The 6,727-nt window shown below is 39.2% G+C and overlaps 1 protein-coding gene across 1 annotated transcript in view; it reads right to left on the reverse strand.

The window, feature by feature from the left end:
- arhgef39 (Rho guanine nucleotide exchange factor (GEF) 39) overlaps nucleotides 1–6,727 on the reverse strand; it is a 64,035-nt gene that overhangs the window by 5,568 nt on the left and 51,740 nt on the right. The gene's annotated exons all lie outside the window — the stretch shown is intronic.

Raw genomic sequence — 6,727 nt, forward strand, 5'->3', positions numbered from 1 at the left:
GTGCTTCCCATGTTTGTTCTTTTGCAGTTGTTTTAAGTAAATTGGGACTTAGTTAAAGTTTAAAAAAGAATCAACGCAGTGCGAATTCTTTCCAAGAAGAGTATGTAAGTAGTAAGGGCTGGTCTTGCCAAGGCAATGGAAATTTTTTATTATTTTTTAACTTGTGCCAATGGTGAGTATTAGGGGGAAAATACTTACAAACAAGAACCCAATTAACGCTTTCGCCTGTTTACCTGGCAAAGTTAATTGTGGTCCTGGGTTCAGTGTTTAAGAACCAGTCGGGGCAGGGCCTTTGTTCCCAGCTGAAATAGTGCAGGTAAACGGGGTATTGTCATCGAAGAGGTACCTTTCCCCCATGTGCTTTCAATTTTTTGCAAAAGAGAAGGGCAGAGACCGCCTCCTTGCTTCCCCAACCAAGTGTTGTGACATTTTGTTCAAAGTTCAAAGAAGCTTCTTGGAAGTTTTTTGGCTTCCGATTTACCCAAAGCAGAGGATAAGAACTGTTTTTACAAAAATAAAAAAGATTGTTATCCTGCCTTGTGCAAAAAATCTGTAGAAAATCTGCAGGAATTTCTGGCCAAAACCTTTCTGGCAGAGACAAAAAAATTAATTGGCAGTTGGACCCAGACTATTTCCATTTCCTTTGTTGTAGTTCGGATTTACCCAATTGGTGATTTGGAAACACCACTTTTCGTGAATATTGGGACATTTCAGTGCTTCCATTTCTGGTTAAATCTTTGCTTTAAATAGGCTATTGCAATGGTCAAATACGTTTGCAAAGATAAAGCATTCAATTGGTGACTTGATTGAGGGACAAGTACAGTTAACCCAATTCAAAAAGGTTGTTCTCCCTTATTGGTTTTCAGGAGAGAGTGCAAAAGTTCAGAGGCAAATTTTCATTGGACAAGGCTGATGGTTTTCTGGCTAAAGTGGTGGGGAAGAGGGTATGGGTTTTAAAAATAAACAAGGTTCTGGATTATGGCGATAGCAATCTGTTTAAAAAAAAACGATTTTGTTTTTCGGCCTCAAAAATCTTCCATTTGGTCCCATTTATGGACAAAAAGAGGCCAAAAAGAGGCCTAATTTCAAAGAGCCAGGTTTGTAGTGCTCCCAATATAATTGAAATGTATAGAGAGAAGGAACTGGTGTTTGGGTATAAAAAAGGCCTTGGTAATCTTTGGCGATTGTTGCACTGATTTTTACAACTTCAAGATATAAAAATCGACTCATCAGAGTGGGACAGGGGCTACCAAACAAGAGTTCCACAATTGTCTTTTTTTTCAAGATCCAAAAAACAAAGTTTATGCCATTGCAGGTCCTTCGCTTCTTTGGGAATAGTGGACCAATAACATTAGAGGCAACAAAACAACGAAGTAGGAGACCAGTTTTCTTGGTGTGCAATTTTCCACCCCAAATGTTTTTTACTGGAGGAAAAAGTCTGTGGAAATTGCGTCTGGAGGCCATGAGTTGGTAAATAAATTTATCTGGCCATTTTTGTTACTCGGAAAATTTATTGGATCATATGTGTTAAGTTTTTCTTTAAGGTGAAATACTTTTATCGAGGATTACCAAAAAAAAGAAAAAAAAAATGAAAGGACAAGTCCCACAAGTATAGTATGCCTTTGCCAACAAGGATATCCATGTTGCTAGAAAAGAAACACAATCGGATTGAATCAACACGAGCACAGGCCACTTGACTATGAATTATAGTGGCACATAGTTAAATGGGGCAGGGACAAGAACAGAGAAGAGAGAGAGACTAGTCTGTACTCTCTCTTACATTCTCTCGTCCTCTCTCCTATTCTATCCTCTAGCCATGGTCGGAGTTACCTATCTACTTCGATCTTAGACCAATACACTTTCAACACCCACACTGTGAGGGGAGAACAAGATGGCCCAACAATACCTGAGCCCGAGATGCTTTGTCACGCCTAGGGTTTACGAGCCTAGGTTAAGAGAGTATATTTCTAAGCCCACATAGAGTACGGCCCACGTAGAATAGCTTAGCTTATGGGGTAGAGTACGTACAGCTAGAGCATAGATAGCGCTAAAGATGGCTGAGCAAAAGAACTTCGCGCAACGTTCAGTTGGATGGATTATCCATATTACGTAAGATCTTTATTTAGTCCCAAAAATGTTTACGATATGAGGTTAGTTAAGTATACCAGCTGAGTATATGGAAATTACTTGTTCATGAGGGGCTATATGTAGTGCAAAAGAGAGGAAAGATGACGGGGGAAGCCTGAGAACGCGCAAGGAGGTTATGGTATCCAATTTTTATATTGTATAGGCACAGTAGGTAATCTTGTGGATTTAAACGGACAATTAAATTAAAGAATAATAGAGTATCACGCTCGAGCAAGACAAAAAAAATGTCGTTATGGTCGGTGATAAACGAGAGTTAATTATAAGATGGTGTTCAATCTTTGAGAATTCGAAATAAATAATTTGCGCTGCACGGAACGGGCCTCTTGTTCCACCTTACCGGTCGGTTAGTTAGTCAGAAGAGGCTTAAGGAATACCAAAAACTATTTTAAACATATTGAAGAGTGGCCATTTACGAGTGTCATAAAATTAATCTGGTTCGGCCTCTTGCAATACACTGTCGAGCATTGGGGCAAGGTGCGTAGGAAATTGGGCAAGTTTAAGACGGCTTATACTCAATCATCTACTGCTTCTCTTGCCCCCCAATTAATGGTTTGGCACGGCGCATAAAGAATGTATTCAAGAGTCCCCATTCAGGATACAACGAAAAGAACAAGAGATTGGAAGTATTGTTAATGGGGAACATTTAATCATGATTTTAGTTCATGTAAAGTAAAAGCCCAGTAGTTATTAGTTTGTTAATTCCAAAAAACACCATTGCCCCTTAGTGTTGATTTTTTTTTGGAAGGTGTACCCAAGGTTTGAAAAAACCCTGGGGACCACCAAATAAGATGGTCCCTCCATTGAAAAAGTGTCACAAATGAAATATGTTATTTCATATTTAATTAAGTATTTTGTTTGGCACTCAGCTGATCAAAAAATTCTTTTCAAAAAGCAATTTTCAGGAACCTAAAAAAACGCCACAAGATAATAACGGTTATTAAATTGTTGTTTGATTATTTTTTATGGTTTTAATGGGCCCTTTTTCCCACCAAAGATTGTCATGGTTGGGTATTGGTCTTTTTGGCGTGTGTTCCACGAAATTTTTCAAGGCCATTGAAAAACCCACTGGATTTTTTTTGAAGTGGCATTTTAGCATGCATGTGGGGGCTTTCCAAATTTGGGCGGCACTTGGCCAAAAAAAAAAAAAACCTTTTGGGCCGCACTGGTGGGGCACCCCACAAGACACACTTTGCCTCTGCTTTCTTGGGAAAAAAAAAAAAAAGAAGAGGCCTTGGGGGTGTGGGCTTCCTTTCCCCTTCTTTCGCTTTTGGACCGGATTGGGAACCTTGGTTGTTTCCGGGCTGGTTGGAGGACCCAAGGCTGAGTGCCAAGGACGGTTCCCGTCTGGCAAGAGAAGTGGCAGGGAATCTTTCTTCCGTGTTGTGGGGGGACCCACCCGAAGTTTCCAAGAAATTTTTTGTGGTCCTCCATGGAAAGAAGGGTGTCATGCGCGTCCATTTGCTCTGTAAACTTCTAATTCCTCCCTTCTTTCTTCCCTCCTGCCTTTTTTTTTCTCCCACTGGAAAGGGCTTTGTGCAGGGGGCCCTGGCCAGGGGAAAAACCCGGGCTATAGTAAAAAAACCTCCTTGGCAAAAACCCCTTGCAAAATCTCATTATTGGGGGAACAAAAGGTTTATGAGTAAGAAAAAGTTGTGCTGGGATGGGGTCCTTTTTGGCATATGGAAGGACAATAATGTTTTGTGAAAATACCAAAAATTGTTCAAAGAAAAAAAAACCAATGCTGTGTTGTTTACGGTTCTATAGGCCTTACTAATCGCGAAAATGAGCTAGGAGAAATGAAATGATGCACCCAAACAAAAACGTGCAGTTCGTCAAGGGATGAAAAGCAATTGAGTGTGCTGGAAGACTAGAAAGGCGCTGGATCAAGTACAATCCATTTTACCATTTACAATCAACTATTCTGCACACACTTCAACATGCACCTTTCATAAACAGGCCGTATACCAAGGCATCAATAGGAGATGAAAGGAGGCTCTCTCTTGATCAAGAAAAAACATAAACAGCCTTTGAATCACTCCTAGACTTAATTCCGTCAACAATGGTACCAAATGGGAAAGAACTGTCTGGAGACATTAGAAAGAGAATTATTTTATAGAAAAGGACCAGGGCAACATTAACATACCCTGAATGGACTTTAAAAGGGATGGAAACGTCCAGGTCCATGCAGTAAGCTTTTCGGCAAACAAGTCCCTCAAGCCTGACAAAGGCTGTGGAAAGCCAAACTGGACTAACGGTTGTTTTCAACATGATGAGGCCACCTCTGCATTCTTAGGAAGAACATGGTCAAAGTGCTGTGGCTCAGAGGTAGAGCGGGTCGGTCCACTAATTGGAAAGGTTGGTGGTTCGATCACCGGCTCCTGCTCACAGCATGTCCGAAGTGTGTCCTTTTTTTAGTAAGACTGCTCCTTTGCTATGAAGTCGTGTATTGAAATCGATTATTTCATGTTCTTGGTGAGCACGTTGGGCACCTTGCATCGCAGCCACTGCCATCAGTGTGTGAATGGTGTGGCATGTAGCGTACAGCACTAGAGAGAGTGGTCGAAAGACTGAAAGGCATTGCAGTCAGCTTCTTCCCAGTTGGACGTGTAAACTGGTGAAACGCACTGTTACCTGAATAAAATGACTAATTCTGAATAATTCTCTGGGTTTGAACATTGTTGGAAACATTTGGGATAATGTAAGAACTCAACATATAGAACAGAGCTCTAGTGTCTATGGACATTTTAATGAGGAAATTTTACATATAGCTTTAATGATCAGTGCACTTGTTGTGGTTGATAAATACATGCACACAGCATAGCAAAGAACACCTGTGTCACTAAGCCTACCTATAAATCATGTTGTCCTGTACTGTCAAGAAAAACTGAATAATGTCCTGACAAGGTCCTGAAAAAAAAGATTTCTCCAAAAGAACCCTGAGTTGACACAGGATTTGTCATTTCCTGTGTAACTGTAGTACAATTTAGGAAAAGTTGAATGTTCAAAAGAAAATGCTCAGTGTTTGTTGGGCAGCAGGTGGGGGAGACATCTGTTCATTGATTTGAGTATACACATGAGTGAGTCCTTAGCAGAGGCATTATTTAATTTCCACTTTTGATGTATGTTGCTTTGATTTGTCTTACTTATGGCCTTGACAGTTGCTGTTGTCGAATCTGCCAAAGGTTTCCTGAATGTTTTCCAGCCTCACTGAATGAAAATGTCATTTAGCTGTGCTTGTCAGAGAAGACCTCGTTTCCTTCGCCTCCTCTCCTCCCTAATCACTTCAAACCCTTGTTGAAGTTGCCTAAAAGTTGAACTTTTAATGTGTCTCTCCTCTCAGACTGATCCATCTCCCAGGTCTCCGTACAGCTGCTGGCTGACAAATTGTGTCTAAATGATGTAGATGCTGTCATGAAACATTCAAAAGAATGAGTCGCGCGTCATTGAGTAACCAAAGCGTTTATGCTGCGAGTGTTTAGTGCCAGTGCCGCATGGTATCAATATTCATTTCAGCAGATACGCTCTCACTCAAAGAGCTCTTTATGTTGTGCTGCTAATGTGCTTCCCTGTGATGTTCAGTGACTATGTAGAGTTTTGATTACTCTACGGTCTGCTCACACCACAGTCTGACCAAAATGTTTGAGGCTTTTTGACACTGAAGCTTGATTCACACAGGAATAATAGTATACAATAGGGCTGAATGACATATAGTAATACAACTAGACAGAAAATTATAATTCATTAACTGATTTTTCATTTATCTAGTCATTTATTAAGTAAAACGACATCAGTGATATTAAACTGAGATGTAGCACATTTAAGAAGCTGGTAGATGCTTTGTAGTTTTACCTTTTAAAATTGTCTAAGCTGTTGGTCAAAGTAAAAGTAATTTCAAATAGGGCTTAATGATTATTTATTTTGATTATCAATTAACCTGCATGTCTTCACAGTCCAAAACCTAATATTCAGTTTATGGTAAAATAAAATAAAGAAAAGCAGCAAAAATAATATTTGTATTTGCTTGACAACTGTAAACAACTAGCAGGGTCTCCACAGGGTCTTAGAAAGTCCAATAATCAAAATTTTAGGCTTTAAAATGTCTTCAACATAATTTTGACAGCTCTTGATATTGATTTGATTATTGTAGTTGCATTCGTCAGTCTTGCTTTTAAATGTGTTTACGGAAAAGTTAGTATTGATCATCCTGCAACAACTACTAAATGACACTGACTTGGAAGCAATACAGACCAGTTTGGACATAAAATAGGTCTTAAATTGCATTCAAAATGTTTTTAAAAAGTCTTACATTTAATCTGCAAAAGCCTTGCATATTAACTAACATATTATTGCCAATTAGATTTTTTGCCTATTGACTAAATAATTTATTAACTACTTGTTAAAACACAATTGTTTAAAGTACATTGAACCACAAGTCACCTGCTAGATTTCATGACAATTTCAGTCACGTGAAATATAAATATAAAATGTTTTTCTAAAACAGAAACACAAAGTTGTCATATTTTAGATGCTGTTCAAACAAAGTTAGGGCTGCAACTCTATTTGAAAAGTCTCCTGAGAT

Source organism: Morone saxatilis, unplaced genomic scaffold (genome assembly GCF_004916995.1).
Source record: "Morone saxatilis isolate NCDOM2014 unplaced genomic scaffold, NCSU_SB_2.0 Contig10, whole genome shotgun sequence".
Taxonomy (NCBI): domain Eukaryota; kingdom Metazoa; phylum Chordata; class Actinopteri; family Moronidae; genus Morone; species Morone saxatilis.